The sequence below is a fragment of the Galleria mellonella genome, unplaced genomic scaffold (genome assembly GCF_026898425.1).
Source record: "Galleria mellonella isolate WM207_F2 unplaced genomic scaffold, CSIRO_AGI_GalMel_v1 utg65, whole genome shotgun sequence".
Classification (NCBI taxonomy): Eukaryota; Metazoa; Arthropoda; class Insecta; order Lepidoptera; family Pyralidae; genus Galleria; species Galleria mellonella.
In genome coordinates, this window is record NW_026442138.1 from 7828205 (window position 1) to 7845022 (window position 16818).

General features: G+C 30.4%; 1 protein-coding gene across 3 annotated transcripts in view; it reads left to right on the forward strand.

Annotated features, from left to right (window-relative positions):
* The first annotated feature begins 4282 nt into the window (after positions 1–4282).
* The window catches only part of LOC113519903 (neural cell adhesion molecule 1-like), a 144283-nt gene continuing 131747 nt past the window's right edge, over positions 4283–16818 (forward strand). For 2 of the 3 annotated variants that reach the window (XM_026905125.3, XM_031913169.2), the window contains exon 1: positions 4283–4435. The gene's annotated coding sequence lies outside the window, so the exon portion shown is untranslated. Of the gene's footprint in view, positions 4436–4460; positions 4480–16818 lie in introns of those variants that run through there. The other variant, XM_052900430.1, reaches the window with a different exon arrangement.

The window sequence follows — 16818 nt, forward strand, 5'->3', positions numbered from 1 at the left end:
GCCATTCTAAGATGCATAAAAAAAATATTTTAAATTCAGAATTCAAAATTATAAAATAATAATTATAATGTACGCACCATTACAGAGTTCTTTATACTGTGCCATTCCTCCGTGTTTATTTCATGATATATGTTATATAGTGAAATTAACTATCCAAGTTAATAAGCAGTGGTTATTTTACACATAAAGTGAACCGTCGAACTCTTTGCCATTCCATATTTCATAAAAAAATCTATATATACACAGTCAAAATATCTACTTTGATCGAGAACTAGTCAATTAGTAATTTGAGAAGCTACCTTGAAGTAATCCACAATGTTATAATTATAAATAATTAGAGTCCAATAATTTTACTTTAATATAAGTATAATTACAAGCCAGTCTTAGGTTTACGTAGTAACATTTTGAAATTCAGTTAATAAGAACTGACCTAATTACGCTCGTAACACTTTTGTACGCTCTGACAGGAGGTATGATAAAAAGCTTTAGAAAATAAGTGCTTTATATGGGTCCATTCAACTGGTATGGTCAAGGATACCGTTAATGATGATGTTTGTTCCAGCTTATTATAATTTATCCCTCGTTCCTAATTGTATTGGGATAAGTATTCTTTCTTTTTTAAATGTTTACATTTTAATTTTTAATATATTAAATTACGTTAGAAATATAAAATTTAAACTAGTTTATATGGGTAAATTTGTCCGTATGACCATGATAATTATTTTGATTGATTTGTTATTCTTTTCCATTTCAAAGTCTGAGACGTTAAGATTAATAGTAACAAATAAATTCACTTTTACATTTATAATATAGTAAGGATTATTGTTAATCTTTATTTAAGAAAAATTAATATACAATTGGACGATTTATATTTTGAGCTACAATATCTGTCTTAATCTCGGTAAAATTGTTATAGAAAAAAGAACAAGACTAAGCCATTTCGATTATAACAAATTTCTCGAAGTGGATTTAAAATATGATATTAATATCCCTTATACACGTATAGAAATAAAGTCTAAATTAAAAAGAAATCGAAAATCCAATTAAAATAAGTATAAGTATGCTGAAGATGAAAATATTTTTAAAGTAAATTCGTAATTTAGAAAGTAAGTAACAGATATAAACAATAATATAAACATTATTAGGTTATAGTTGTTTTACTTTATTACCACATATTATATTTAAGTAACTTTATTATTTACCAATTAATCATATAATGACAATATTGTCTGTCAAAGTTTTGAATCATTAGAACATGGAGAACATTTTCTCTTTTAATGAATTTACAGATTGCTGAAGGTTCTTACGATTTAAAAATATTTATAATATAATTTATTATTATACTATAAATAATATATTATTTCACATTTTTTCCAATGGGGTAGACAAAGACGTTTATTGACTGAATGTAACAGTCAACATGTCTATTTTCACTGAGCATGTTCAAATCGAATGTGCATAGAATGAGGCTGCTGCCGTCACGGATTTATTTGGTTTGTTATCTGTATTTTATATTCTGTATATTATTTATATCTGTATCGCGAGAGTAGTTAGAAGATGAAATTAACACACAAAATGTTTTATGTCTGCCAGTTAAAATTAATAATATTACCTGTTTTTTAAATCAGATCTAATGTTGCAGTTACGTGGTACTGTTAGGCGTATATCCTAAAGAATATCAGGTATCAAAATGAGACCATTTAATTTCTTGAACAACACTTTAAGATCTATAAGCTTTCTACGCTAAGGCAGTGTCTTCATGCTAAAGAATTCTACACGATCAGTATAAGTTGCAGTTATTGGATATAATTTATCTTTGTAGGCCAAGTAACGTGTGAAACTTCTTTGTACTCTCTCAATATGATTTATATGATATTGATATTAAAGAAACATATTCAAGTGCAATGCGGACGTATGCGTTGTAGAAAATTTTTTACATGTTCGTTTAAGAACTGTTTTTCTTAATTATATTACCAATATGTTCATTAAGTGATAGTTCTGAATGAAGTGAAACTCTCAAATCTCACAAACATTTCGAGTAAATTTTCTACGATAACGTTTAGAAGAATTTAGAACCGTCTTACTAACATCACACTACTTTTTTACCGCTTGAGGTGTTGCTGTAAAGTATAATTAATACTATAGTATATAACTAGTTAATTTATAATTTATAAAATATGTAAATAATTTCAACTGTAATGATAGCCTATATACATATGTAGCGGGAAATTAATGAAATCACGGTGTGAACTTTTGTTGGAAACGACAAAAACACAGGGAGTTCATACTTTCCCAATACATACATATATTATATATATTTTTGTCTATTATACACAGATGAAAAATACTAAACAGATTTTGATAAAATTTGTAGCTAGACTAAAATATAAAATAGTTTTTACTACAGGAAAATGACTATTTCCTAAGGGAAATTTAAAACTCGCTGCTGAAATAAAACACAAAACATTTATTCATCAAACATTCTTAATCTGACAGTGATTGACTTGCCTGACTGATACGTTTTACCTACTTTTGATGTATAAATAATCATGAGGGCTTTATTTTTTTAAACTGATGCTTCAAAAAGAAGCAGAATTCGAAGGAAATGCCAATTATATAACTTTTTACCCGCGACTTCATCCTCATAACCGGAATATATTCATTGACTGTGATAAAAAATAACCTAGATCCTTCTCTATCCTATGTAGTATTACATGTATACCAAATTTCTTAGTGATAGGTTAAGGCGCTAAAAGGTAACAAACAATCTTACTTTTATATTTATTTTATTACTAGCGGCTCGTCCCGGCGTCGCACGGGTGGACATTTTTTTATTTTAAAAAGTGGCCTTAATGGCCACTTTTTAAAATAAAAAAATGCTGCAAAAAGGCTGCACACGCGACGGAAGCTTAAAAATGGAGTAACTTCTCCCGTTTTTCCAACATTTCCCTTCACTGCTCTGCTCTTATTGATCGCAGCGTGATGAAAAGTATACTATAACCTGCCTAGGAGTACGAAGAATAATTGTACCAAATTTCGTTAAAATCCGTCGAGTAGTTTTTGTTTCTATAACAAACATACAGACAGACAGACAGACAAAAATTTTAGTGATTGCATTTTTGGCATCAGTAGCGATCACTAATAACCCCATGATAGTAATTTTGGAAATATATTTCATGTACAGAATTCACCTCTACAGATTTATTATAAGTATAGATTATGTATTATTATTTTGATTTCAAGTGATATTTTTGTTAATTGCGATCCGATTTTATAGTTTTCTTTTATTGAGATAATTTCTCATTTTCAATCGAGTTCCAAAAGAAAGAGGTTCAAAATTCGGTTGTATTTTTTATATTTACTATTCCATAATTTGGTTATTTCTAAACCGATTTGGATTTTCTTTCTGAAAGGATAAGATTCGTCTCATAGAAATTTTATCAAAATCCGTTCAGTAGTTTAGTTTCTAAATTAAAGTACCTTCTTTTATCACAACTGAATTAGTTTTTTTTTTTTGGAGGAACACAATCTTAATTATTAAGGTTAGAGTAATATCTGATAAAAAACAACATTCTTCTAATTATAAACTTTGTCATATAGACTTTATACCATATTCATATATATGTATATAGAAAAAACTTAACATCAAAATTAGGTAATTCATTTATTTTATAATTATATATTTTTATTATAATAATTGTTACCCAAGTTGATATGAACAAAAATCGTTCTTGAAATCATAAATAACTGAAACCATTAAATTTAAAAAAGTATAAAGTGAGATGTACTAAATATCTCACAACGTTGACCAATGTGAATTAAGATTAAAATTTTCTTGTTTACTGATCCTGAATATATTTTATCTATATAACGAAATTCATTTAAATCTGTTCTGCTTTTTGAGCATGTAATAAACATCTAAATTATTTTAGAAATTTTCAAATTTATAGCTTACAGTTATTTCCTGTAGGTTTATCCACGTGAATCAATTTATAAAACATCTTAGTCTTTACTCAATGATTGAGTAACATACAAATATCCAAACATCTTTACATATTTTAAATTAGTAGGATATCGGGTAATAATTTAAAATATTAAATCAAATTTATTGCAACAAATTTAAGCAAATTTTCAATTAGAAAATTTGGTTCTAGCTCTGGAAAATATGAAATTTCTTTCACAATCGAATCTAGATGAGTTTTCCGACGTATGTCGAGGATGGCCGAACTAGTACGAAATCCTCACCTTTGAAAACGCTGGCCAATGCCGAATCAGTGCTCGGTAGCTATTCGTCGCGAACGGCTGTGGTACCACAAACGCCCAATCGCACCTATTCGTCACAGACTAAATAAAATAAACGACAATTAATTTATTGTGATCCGTGCCATCAAATACGTTTTGACTTGTTGATTGGAGACTGACATAAAAATCTGTGGTACTATTTCATTTTATTATAGCGAGGCTGTGGAATTCTCTCATGTAAATCCTTTTTAACCCGTTATTAAACTTCAAAGAGAAATCCGTGATTGTTTTAGGTTGTTGCTTTATTTTCGGAGAAAATATTTTGTTTTACGAAAAAAATATAATATGATATATATGTTCTTTTATTATATATTTTTTTATTAAATTCTGAGGCAACAAAACTATTCTTGTGTTTCGTTTTAATCTCTTTTTGTAACATCACAAACTAAATTAATATAAACCTAGTAGGTTATATTAACCTAATGTTTAATGAAATTTGACATCTTGACCTTTACTCGCCTGCTAAAAAAGAAAGGTAATGTTTTTAATGGATTTTTTTATATATAAAAAAGTGATAAACGATCATACAGTTAACCTATTATTTGATGTTTAAGAACAATTATCGAAAGTAAATTGCTGCAAACCTCATTAGAGTATTTGTTTACTTATTGTATATATCGTAACACGCTGCTTTAAATTTATAGTTATATTTTTATTGTAGGTACTTAAACATTTCCTTGGTTGATATGTTTATTCCAAAAAAAAAAATAAAGGTTATTTTAAAATACCGTACTAGAACTTGTAATTTTTTTTATTTTATTTGTGTAGTCCTCCAGCCAAATATGTGAATCATCTAATATTTAAAAGATTCGCGAATCGAATATTTCAATTTCACGTATACGTAATATTTTTTTTTATGCAGGTTACCAATTATAAATACTAATCTACTTCGCTTAAAAAAGGATAATAAGGCCACCTAACCCAAATTCGGCACTGTTATCTTAGGTCTACCGGAGTGGGTTCAACATTACTTTTAATGGCCAATACACAATAAATAAATATTTGTATATTTCACACCCAAAACTTAAAATTATTTATTTTAAATATTATATACATTCAAATAATAGTCCATTTTTTTCGTATTATTAAGTGAATCATTAATATTAAATATCGTAGAATTAAACAAAATCTCTTTCTATTTATGATTTATTATATAGAGTGTTTACTCATCCGTAAGAAGGGTTGTCAGTTTGTCTATAAAAAATATAGTAGATAATATTAAGACCTTGGACCGCGTTAATGTATTCTTAATGATGCTTAATGTGTGCTTGTTAGATCTATATTTTCAATAGTTATATTTTATATAATTGTCACATTAGTACAGATTTTTATATAATCAGTTATTAACTCTAAACTTGAAACGAGCTCTAGACTGATTAATTAAGGTTATCATTTAAATTGCTTTAAAGTCAGTGCAGCGCTGTCACTTTAGTTTTGATTGTAATTTTTTTGATGAAATGTTTTTATAGTTTGATAATTTTTTTTATAACTTTTAGAGTCAATCCAATGACTTTATCTAAAGAATAATTACGAGTCAGTTTTTTGAAATTAATACTTGTAACTTATACAATGTAAATTTACATTTACATACCTATAGATGTAGTTAATATTCATAGCACTCATTTTAGCGCTCCACGTGGAACACCGTTTTAGCGCTGTTTAAGTATAAATATATTCAAATATATTTCTTATAATATTTTAATTTATATCAATTTTGTATTCTATGAAAAAAAAATCCAATTAAAATACACTTATTAAACAATTTTGATACCCTATGCAAATATTGTAATATCAAAGAAGAAAATCTCAAACCGAAAATATATCCTTGGCTTCCCGATCGCATAAATAAAACCTTCATGGTATTACCATATATTTACATATTAAAAAGGGAATACACAAAAGTCTTTGCTGAAGATTAGGTAAAATTAGCTCGGTGCTGAAGGCGACCCTTTTCTGCCTGCAATGCTGGGACAAATTACCGATCTGCCACTGCTGACATTCGGTCCATGAATCTTTCTCTCAAGACTTTATCCCAAGAATTGTGCGGAGTTTTCTGAAAAAATTTCAAGACAAATTCAAACATCTTTAACAAAGACGATCTTTAAAACTTTATTTAAAAAAAGGATGTTTAAGTATTTCTGTCAGTGTCTAGTATAGTATAAGTTGTGTTTTATGGGTTCTGCTTAGGACTAGATGGTGTGGTAAATGTACATATATCTAGTGGTAATCTTTTTCTTTATTTATTTCTTATAAGTTTTTTTTTTTTTTACTTCTTTTTCTAATTTAGTTTCAAATACTTAGGACCACGACTGTAATCCCAAGTATGGTAATCAGAGATATAGTAATAATAAATGTAACTTCTACTTACCCAATGACATACTTCACAAAATAACGATACACGTTTTACTCGTTTATAAAACGGGACTCATCATTTATTTTATGAGCTAAAATGAGCACCCCATGCATTTAGTTGTAGTACAGTATAAATAAATAGTATCATGGACAACATTCTCATACAAATAATAGTAGGTATAGTAGTATCACCTGACTCTCAACGAGAACAGGATAACATTTTTAGAATCTATGTATGTCTTTATGTATGAGTGACTTGCTTGCAGTAACATTAGATGTCCCCAAGAGAAAAAAAATTATCAGTTTTTACAAAACTATACTTTATTTATCAATACACGTGTAATAATGTTTTTTAAAATTCTCTGCTACTCCTAAATTAACTGTCAGTTTAACTTCTTAATAGTAATGATACTTAATATATTGAAGAAGTTAAAAGCTCCCAAAGTTAAATTAATTTTATAAAAATGTTTTACGCCCATCGGCGTCACTTTGTAAGAGCCTTTAGGAGGCACAGGTGTCGCTGCAAAGTTACATGATGTAACAGTAATGAGGGTATACCCACTCAGAGATAGTCACTGACGAGCGCCCAAGTTTCATATGCTCAAATTGTGTGTATATAGGTTTATATAATAACATTTAGTGAATGTTTACGACTTCTGTCTTCAATATCCGATGCTATTACACTATATCTGTTTACATATATATTTGTATGTAATCGCATAATATAATATATATGTATGTATAATATGAAAGTAGCGTTTCCATAAGTTCAACATATTTAAGATTGGGGGAAAAGGGATTGTTAGTAATGGAGACTGAGAATCCTATTGCTAGCAATATACCCAACCAGATCACCTCCTCGCGGTTCTCCCTGGAAACTATCATGGTTAATTCCTGATGAATTCATCATGATGGGCTAACTGGCCTGTTTTCATTCTCATCTATCACCCTTCACTGGTGCTCCGCCAGCATATCCCGTTAGCGCAGGCGGGATTACCATACCATTTTCACCCATAAAAAAAAAACATATTTAGGCTTTTATATTTAAGGTGTTATCTTGTGAAAGTCCATATCACTGGTTCATCATATCAACAGTTCATTGTTTATTACTAAGCATAAGCCTTACCCATAAGGGGAGTTTTGTCAGTAGTTGCCACGTTTGGAAGACAGATTGGCAACCGCAGTTAGGCTTTTGGTGATATTTCATTAGGGACGCTGCTTCCTATCCCTCTACTATTAGATTCCCTTAATTTCTTCTTACGACACCCACAAGAAAGGAAGGGATGATCTATTCTATGCCTATTTTGTAATGGCAAACTATCAGCTTGCTAGCTATGTTAAGTCACATGAAAGAAATTATAGACATTGCAAAGCCACGAACTACAAACTCTAAGATTACGTGGTCGTCCAATCCTTCGGCGTCAAACAAGCCTCGTCAAAGAGGGCTGGCGGTTACGCCTATTATATATAAGAGTTTGTTTAAAGCACGTTATCACTAAGCGCCATATAACACAGCGCGGAAGTCTCTCAGCTCCGGATCGTCGGGACTCAGTAACACGTCAGGGGCGTATCATCCGCTGTAAAACGTTTTAGTGTATATATTATTTCTAACATCAATCCTTTTATATACATTACAGACCGAAAACCCCATATTATATAGGAGTACTGACGGCATATGCATATATTGTGACCGGAATACTGAGCACCCGGTCACACCTGACACGCAGCTATGTATGTGAATGAATTCATATAAAATGTACGCAAGCAATTTTTACCCCATCCCGGACAAAGTTTGGGCAGAATGTATTTACTATTGGATGCCATGCTATCCTTACTAATATTATAAATGTGAAAATAAGTTCGTCTGTATACAAGTATTTGTTTGTTAATCGTTATGAAATTTGATATACACGTACATAAATTATTCTACATTTTTTATTCTGATTACTGAACATATCCTAGTAACACGAACGAAGTCGCGGGTAAAAGCTAGTTGATAATAAATTGCTAATTAACAATATTGTAATACATGTATGTATATATTCTTTTATATATATAAAGAGGATGCTAATTATATGTCTGCCTGACCCGTATAACAGATGCATAGCTAAAACCACTAAATATAGGTTCTATATACATATAGTAGATAAACAATAAAAAGAAATTCTGAAAATTCAATCCCTAAAGGTGCAAAATGAGTATTACTCGTAAAAGTTTGTATGGACTTTCATCAGTATAGATGTTATCATTATGAAATTTTAGATTTACGCTCTTCGTTTAAAGCAATAATTAATATATCAATATATATATATATATATATATATAAATAACAAAAAAAACTAAATATAGGACGAAATGGTGTGTAAACTTTTAAAATTGTCGCGAGAAATCAAATACCATATGCACGCGAAGCCACTAGCAAAAGTTGTATAAAATACCTATTACTTAAAATAGACCATTTAACGATAATTATACGAACAAACAAAGGAAGTTTACTCGGATTTTTGTTTCCTTTACATTCACTCGTCGTTTCATTACCTATTACAGCTTAGTCAATTGCGTACTCCTAATTTAGAGATTGAAACACGACGAGGGAGTCGTCAACTGAACTGCCTTCCATCTCCCTGTACATTTACCTATAAAGCTCTTTACCACTAATTATCTCGACATTGGAATAATATATCTATGTATAACACTGTAGAAGTCGAATATCTGTACATAGAAAAAAGAAACGCTAAAAACCAAGTCAGGAGTGATATTGTTGATGAATGTTAAAAGTGTGATTTTTTGTTTCTTTGTCTGTTTGTACGGGCTAATCTCCAAAACTTTGTACCAATTTAAATGACATTTTATATAGTGATACCTAACATCCCCGGTCAACATTTTAAATTAGATAATTAAAGAATTCCCGTGGGATAATCAAAAAACTATAGTAACTTATACAGCTAAGTATACAAGCTATTTAAGTAAAGTCATTTTGACCTAAGGCAAAAAGTGAGAACGACACGTCATTGGTTAATTTTAGTCCAGTATTCCCAGATATAATAAATAGGTAGGTACATACATCGATACATACTTAACAGGAATAACAAATACCACGCGGGCTTCAGCTAATATTCTATATTTGTGTAATTCAATATTATAAATATTCCTTGTTTATAAAATAAATATTTTCCTCGATAACACTAATCTAAGCGATTATATTTTAAGCTAAACTCGACCTTATAACGATAGAGTTAAAAGTTAAATTGAACGTGACGTATTCGTTACGTCATTAGACATATCAATTTGATATTAATAATTAGAATGAGATAATGGAAACGTGTAAGCCATTCACTATAATCGGAAGCTGAATTCTGAAGATATACATAATGTATGTTATTAGATTATACTACGTGTTAAATATATACGGGGCACTCAATTATTGCTAAGAGCTGAGTAATATTGACGTGCAAATACACACAGAGACACGAAATATCTTTGGTAATGTACTACCATGTAATAAAATTAACTACGTTCTAAATTGTAAATTAATGTTATTTCTTAATTGCTATTTTGAAGCCATATTGAGTCAGATGTAGTCCATAATCATATTTATGAACAAGTAATCAAGTGATCTACAATCTAGAAATGTATAACTCTATTCCACATTAAAAATAAGCACAGAGACAGTTACATTTAAAAAATGTTTTTTTTTTCAAATAAAGCACGATGGTTATTTGTGATATCTGAAAATTATTACGATACAAAATTAAAATTTTCCTACCTGTTATCTAGTAATATACAAGTGTTCATACATTATGGTAAATTACAACAAAGAGCACGAAACAAGAGGTAACACATAGAACCAGGTTTAAAGAACAATGTACTTACAAAATCGTGAATTCACTCGACCTACGTGCTTTTGAAATAGTCTTAATATATTTACACTAGCAGTCTATGCAGACGAGGGACGTTATGTTTGGGAGAAATACACCTTTTAAGCACATCTCGACTGCCCAGACTTTTAAGTTTGACGAAAAACAATTTGTCTACCGCTAATTATATACAACATGTTTATTTATTTATTTATGTTAATTATTGTAAGCTAACTGTATGCAACATGTTAATTATTATAAGCAAATTATATATAACACATGCGTGATTTGCAAATATACAACTTACACAAGAAGGATTTTTGCTAATGCAATTATTATTAGCTAATTATATGCAACATGTTTATTTATTTATTTATATATATTAATTATTGTAAGCTAAATGTATGCAACATGTTAATTATTATAAGCTAATTATTTATAACATATGCGTGATTTGCAAAGATATAACTTACACAAGAGGGATTTTTGTCTGCGAAAATAATGTTCATCGTGTACATAAGCTTTAATCGAGAACGAGTAGCGGTAGAATATTTATCCACTTGCTTGATCACATGCACTTTTTTAAATATAATTCGTATAAATTCAAAATTAATTACATATTCTGCGGTATACAAGTAATAAAATGCGATCATTTAAAAAAAAAACATTCTCAATTTGTTCGATGATATAAAAATTGAAAATTGAACTCGCGAACAACAATCTCATGACAACAACAACTTGATGTTACATTTATTACCACCCACCCGTGTGTAAGCAGCTCACTCATACTTTATGTTTGGCTTGCTAGCTGCTGTCTGCTGATGCATTGTTTAAAAATGTTTAATTTGTATAATAATATAATAGAGCAAAAAAATATTCATAATTATATCTCAACTTGACCATTATGTACGTACATGATTCCTTTTTATCTAGCTGGCTAATAATATCTTTTGATTTTTCGTGTTTTGTGGTTTATAATTTATAAGAAACGAGACTTGGTCGATACGTCGAAATGTCCCATGTAGCTTATAGTAATTATACAACACCAGTATTTCCGAACCAATACAATGTCATAACCTTAAAAAAAATAGCTTCAATATCCTCTTTTTAAAGGCCGGCAGTACACCACCAATTTCTCTGATGTTTCCCATGAGCGGCGATAGTTACTTATCATCAGATGAGCCGAATGTTTCGTGCTGGTTTGCTCCCTTGTGTTATAAAAAAAGAAATATAACAACAAAAAATTATTGTCTTAACTAGTCCAATATATTAAAAAATGTAGCTAGTAAACAACAAACTCGTGATAACAACAACTCGGCGTTACATTCATTACCTCCCACCTCCGTGCGGACGGCCCGCCACCCGCACTTCCCGTTTGGCTGGCTAACTACTATAACTATCGCTGGCTTGTTTTCATTGAAACATTTGATCCGTTATATATTTTTTTATGTAGAAATAAAAACTGAATATTCCATTTTCACTTAAATAGTTTTAATATATAAAAATCCCGTATCACAATGTCGTTTATGTTAATATTCGAAACTGAATTTTTTTATGAGAATGAGGAGAGATGAGAATCAAGTACATTTTGCTCCGCGAATTATAAAACGATTGCTTTTTCGACAACAAACTATTCTCAAAGAAATTATATCCAGTAACTCTCCAAATGATATAAGGATTCTAACGATAATCCGTACATTTAAATTTGTTCAGCCATTGAGAAGTTATGCATACTTGAACCTTAAAAACATCACACTTTTTTGGGTGCTTGTGTAGAAATGAATCCGGTATGTTGCGATAGGCGTGGTAGTAAAACAATGTTAAAGGACAGAAATACGAGTAAGTAAAATTTTACATTATATCACATTAACAAATTTTATGATAAATGTTCATAATTTAATTCCTTATATTTTAATATTTGTATAAATATAATATCGATATTCATAAATAAATAAGTTAAGGTAATATAAATCATTTAAATATAATTATATTAACATTAGACCACACAAAATAATAATTTGAAAATACCCCAAATTTATACTAATATTTACGTAGGATCTTGACAATCTATAATAGAATTTAAGGTCACACAAAGTTTCGACGTGGCGATGACAAATTATGACGTCTATCCGTTAAGTCGTTAGCGTCAAATAACCAGCGTCGGTACGAAATTCCGAAAGATTAATTTTGTGAATATTTCGCATATTATAATAACATTTCAAAAGTTTCTAATAAATTTAATAATTAATTTCTTAAATATTTTTGAAAGATAATATAATACACCTAATATTTGATAATAAACACGACTGAATATATCTATTAGTCGTACGTAGTATTATTTAATTTAACCAATAACTGATAGACTTTACTTAAACGCATTCTGAATCAAAAATGCCTAATATTCAATTTGCTTAAATTACATTTTTATTGTAACTTGTTTTGAAATGTCTTGTATCTTACAATTACCAATACTCATGAGATACAGAAAACACCCGGTATTTCCAGCTGCGAGATTCCGCTAAATAAAACTATTTCTAATTTAAAAATTAGCAATTGAATAACGTAATCCAAATAACAAATAAAATAATTATAAATAATATCATTAATTATAATATTGTATTCCAAAAAAAAACCTATTTCAATTATGATATAACCAGTTATTTTGATTTAAAATCTAAACTACAACCCCAATTTTCATAATATTTCTAAGGAACCATTCTGAAAGTAGATTTTCTATGATAAAAAAATAATTTCCAAATTTGTTTGTAACTGAGGGAGTTATGAAATAACGTACATAAAAATACAACATAATTGGGAATCTCCTTATTTTTGTAGTTGGTTAAAGATATATGAAATTATAAAAAAAGTCGATCAAGCTAGCATAAGTCTAGCACATAATATATCCTTTCAAAGCGGAATCCACAAAACCTCCCTGGAATGTATTGTTATTTCTTAACGGATTTGTTACGATGGACTGAATCGACTGGTTACTGACTGACTAATGAACCTGACTGCATGTGCACCTAACCTACATCATTGGGAAGAGGGGATTGTTAGTAATGCGGACTATCAGTCCCATTGTTAGCAATATACACTGTCAGGTCGACCTCCATGTGGTCCCCCCTGAAAACCATCGTGCTAAATCTCAAGTGCTTAGGTGTATTCATCACGATAGGCTAATTGACCTGCCTTTTCATTTTTACCTGTCATCCATCACTGGTGCCCGCCAGTGTATAACGTTAGCGCGTGCGGGGTTGCCATTCCATTATCATCAATTAAAAAAATACAACATTAGTACTCCATTAGAATGATCTAATAACCATATGCTAACACTACCATGCTATTTTAAACAATTAATATAAGTTAAAATCACAATTCATATGGTTTAATAAAAAATAAAACGAATCTTTATCCATTGTTAATAATGCTTACACTAAATAAAACATTAAAGGAGCTGCGAAAACGATAATGATACTCGTCGGTCTAAAAAGCCAAACAATTATTATTTCTGTTCCAAGAGAATGTTTGAATAAGTGCCACTGCCAGTTTCTTGCTCAGTAATGACAAGATAGAGCAGCTCTTCAGTGTAACAACTTTAATTGATGCCTTTAACTAAGGACGTCTAGTGACGTCTGTGAAATAATTACTGTATTTGTATTTTAAATAATAATTTAATTGTAATGCCCATAATTTGTATATCGTTTACAATACTTTTTAATAGTACATTTTGCTCTGTAAAAAATAATGACAAAATTACTATTTACCAGTAATCTCACTATTCTTATTTTAAAATTAATTAAACACATCCATCGATTATTTCTTTTCGTAGATTAATTAAATTTTAAAAATTTGAATTTCGAATGCATCTCAGTAATTTTGCTATTTTATTGCAACTTAAAATAGTAAACAAGTTGACAAACAACAACAAACAACATCACGATAGAAACACAAATGTGACAGACGACTTTTACAAAGTCTCCCTCTGGAATGAATAGAGTTTCGCTCCGTAAAGAAAAATATCAGCTACAGTCGTTACAATATTAATATGGAACCAAAATGGGAGTGAACCATGAAAAAGCTGCCCGCTGCGGGCAACTTAGCTAGCTGATTTTTTTTTTTTTTTATAATTTTAATATATTTTGATATTCCTTTCTTATATGCATTTTATGATGTAATGTCCTTAACATCAGGTTTTTATGGCAGTTTCCTCTGATTAAAATATTATTCAGTTAGAAAGTGGTTTTCTTTAAAGGAACTTCGCAGCTGTCATACAAAAAAAAAATAGAGACAAATTAAAAATACTTTGCGAACTCGCTTAATTATAAATCAAAGTTAAGGTTGAATATTCATGATAAAAATAAGTCGTGTCTATTGTAAAATAAATATACACCATTGTTTGTGAAATATTCTACCACTTTGTTCTCTCGCAATGTTTTAAAAACATTTTACACTTAACGAGATTTTGTTGCGGAAATCTATTACTATTACAAAGCTACAAGTGCAGTTTGTTCTAACATTGGAGGTACTCTAATTAAAAATGTTTCATTATAAATACAGTAGTTATTCGAAATTTTTGTTAGAAATCCTTCAAACAAAAAAAAATATTTATCTATATCTATATGTATATATATATATATATATATATACATATATATTGCGATATTTATACATATAAGAAGTATGCTAGTCCACATTACTTGCAATATATCCTAACATGTCAACCTCTCTGGCCTCGACCCTCAACTACAATACTATTCTGTAAAATCTCCTATTTCACTTCTCAACTCACTTAATTTTCATTTTTACTTCAGTAAAATTTTTTATTATTATTTAATTTTTATTATTTCAGCCATTAATATTTATTGCTGGACAATGAACAGCCTTCCCCATAAGAGCAGTTTTGCCAGTAGTTACCATGCTTGGCAGACGTGTTGGCAACCGTACTTAGGCTTTTAGAGATGTTTTAAGAGGAACGCTGCTGCCCATCCCTCGCCCTCCTTTAGTCGCCTCTTAGAACAACCACGGGAAAGTAAGCAGCGAGCCATCCTATGCCGAAGCACACACGGCAGTTAAACTTTAGCAATGATAAATAAAAGGAATTTTGAAAACTAAAGTGAGATAAAAAACTAAACTTAGAAAGGGCAAGTGCGCTACCATTCCCGTATAGAGGGGCCCTCCCAGTTCAATTCGGTTGCTTTTGTTATGTTTGTTACCTCAAAATCTTGTATTTTTTTTTATTATTCAACTTAGAATGGCGAACAAGCTGACGGCCCACCTGATGGAAAGTGGTAACCGTCACCTATAGACATGAGTAGTACCATGGACATAACAGAGTATACTGTTTCGCCCATGACACCCCCCGTGCGTTGCCATTCCTGAAGACTCAGGTGTTATTGCTCTGTACCCAGTAAATTCACGTAATTAGTAAAATTCAGTAAATAGTAATTTAGTTTCTAGATCAAAATAATTGGTTTTGTCACAATTTACGTCGGTTTTTTCTGGGTCACAATCTTTAATTATTAAGTCGCGATATCGATTACATAATAATATATAATAGTATATAGATAAAGTTACCCGACACTATACCGATGATACCCCGGAGGTCAGTTTGCATGAGATTGAAATGGCTCTAAAACAGCTTAAAAACGGTAATGCATCGGAGGAGGACGGAATTATGGTAGAGCTTCTGAGAGCGGGTAGAAAACTATTATATATACCGGTACTTCAGAAGCTATTTAATTTCATCATCCATAACGGTATTACGCCCGAAGTATGGAACAAAAATGCGGTAATCCTGTTCTTCTTGAAAGGTGACAATACCCTACTGAAGAACTAACTATAGACCGATATCTCTTCTGAATAGTGTCTACGTACTGTTTTAGAGAGTCCTGGCCAATCGTCTTACGTGCAAACTCGACGAGTTCCAGCCACCCGAACAAGCTGGCTTTTGAAAGGACTTTAGTACCTTAGACCATATACATACGCAACGGCAGGTTATATAGAAGACCGAAGAATATAACCTGCTACTATGTCTGGCATTTATGGACTATGAGAAAGCCTTTGATTCCGTCGAAATATGGGCAATATTACATACAGTTCCTTCAGCGGTGCCAGATTGACTATATATTGAACTATTCAAATGTATGTACAGTAAGGCTACGATGTCTATCTGAATATAGAACCAGAGTACGAAACCCATCCCAGTGCAGAAAAGTGTAAGACACTGGTACTGGTCCATTATACATCATTAGCCTATGCTAGTCTGCATTTGCTAACACAGATATCGTTCCATCTTTATTCGTTAAAA